The sequence below is a fragment of the Papaver somniferum genome, chromosome 11 (assembly GCF_003573695.1).
Source record: "Papaver somniferum cultivar HN1 chromosome 11, ASM357369v1, whole genome shotgun sequence".
NCBI classification, from domain to species: Eukaryota; Viridiplantae; Streptophyta; class Magnoliopsida; order Ranunculales; family Papaveraceae; genus Papaver; species Papaver somniferum.
In genome coordinates, this window is record NC_039368.1 from 10,311,196 (window position 1) to 10,313,324 (window position 2,129).

Consider the following 2,129-nt stretch of genomic DNA (forward strand, 5'->3'; position numbering starts at 1 on the left):
CATATTTTCAAAATTTGACTTAAAGTCAGGATATTGGCAAATTCAAATCGCAGAAAAAGACAAGTATAAAACTGCATTTACGGTTCCCTTTGGACATTATGAATGGAATGTTATGCCATTTGGTTTAAAAAATGCTCCGTCAGAATTTCAACATATTATGAATAACATATTTAATTCTTATTCAACTTTTACAATTGTATACATTGATGATGTATTAATATATTCTGAGTCAATTGAGCAACATTTTAAACACTTATCAATATTCCTCAAAATAGTAAAACAGGCTGGATTAGTGGTATCTGCAAAAAAGATGAAAATATTTCAAACCCAGGTTAGATTCCTTGGTCACAATATTAATAAAGGTACTATAATACCTATAGAACGGGCTATATCCTTTGCTGATAAATTTCCTGATGAAATCAAGGATAAAAAACAATTACAAAGATTCTTAGGAAGCTTAAATTATATAGCAGATTTTTATAAGGATTTAGCTAAGGATAGCAAACCTCTATATGCAAGATTACGGAAAAACCCTGCTAATTGGAGCAGTGAGCATACAACTGCTGTTATAAAAATCAAAGCTAAAGCTAAAGAATTTCCATGCCTAACTATAGCGAATCCAACAGCCTACAAAATAGTTGAGACCGATGCTTCACATGTCGGATATGGAGGAATCCTTAAACAAAGGATTCATAATAAAGAGAAATTAGTAAGATATACCTCAGGTGTATGGAAATCGGGACAACAAAATTACTCAACCATTAAAAAAGAAATATTGGCAATAATTCATTGTGTTACTAAATTTGAAAGTGATTTGTTAAACCAGGAATTTCTTATTAGAGTGGATTGTCAGGCAGCTAAGGAAGTATTGGTAAAGGATGTTAAAAATTTAGCCTCTCGGCAAATTTTTGCAAGATGGCAAGCCATTTTATCAGCGTTTGATTTTAAAATTGAATATATAAAAGGTGAAACTAATTCTCTACCTGAGATCCTGCAGAAGTTGTAAGCATGTACTTAAAAGAGAATATTTTACCACATTATGGTAAAACTAGAGAGTTTTATGAAACAATACTCATAGACACGGGATCTATCCTTTTAACACATAACACGGCCAACAGTAATGGTAATGGTCTTCCTGCGTTCTCCAAGCTTGTTATTCTTAAGGTGTTATCATACCGAGATTGGGGAATGAACCCTCATGGGTTAAAAAAAATCAATGATCACCCCCATATCAAACCGAGATCATATTCTTATACTGATTATATTAAAGCATGGACACATATTTTTTGCTATCAAACTCAGAGATTCTCTCATTCCTGGTATATTGGTTTTAAACTCAATACAATCAAAGAGCTACCAAATTGGTTCAGAGCATGGCTAAGTAGTTGGGGGCCATGCCCGGAGATTTCACCTGCATATATTATAGATATGTTAAATAAGTTTATCAAGGCTAATAGCCAATCTTATGATATAAGAAGATTAATGCAGTGGTTATTTATAATGTATGAAATCTCATGGATTCTAAGATGGAATTATTCGATTCCACAAGATAATGATCCTGATTGGGATTACATCCCTTATTTAGAAAGGCAATTATATATCAAATGGTGGGATAGATATAATGCAGCACATCTACAACCATCTACATTTAACATGCAGTTTGTTGCAACTCAGCTTATGGTATCGGCATCAACCACCTCAATGCCGATGGAATTCTCAACCCACATACTCACACTAAATCATAGGCACGGGGACTTGTCAAAGGAATAATTTAAGAAGCAGATTTTGGAGGCACTTGATAACGAAGATTTGGGTTCCCAACCGTCCTCGTCAAAAACCTTTGAGGAAGAAGAGATAAAATCGGAAAATACAGAAGACCTAAATGCAAATGGTGATGATTGCTTTGGAATGATTTAGGGTTTAAATGGTTCGAAGAAGATAGAAAAATTCTAATTATTTTCCGGCAAAAAATTGGTCAACTTTTCATCAACAGGAAGCAGGATCGACTCCACTATTCACCAAGGACACGTATTTGCTTCAAAATAGTAAAAGTGAAAAGGTTTAATATTTTCCAAAAAAGAAAAAAGGTAAATCTTATCTAAGATTTCCACCTTAGATATGTCTTCCAC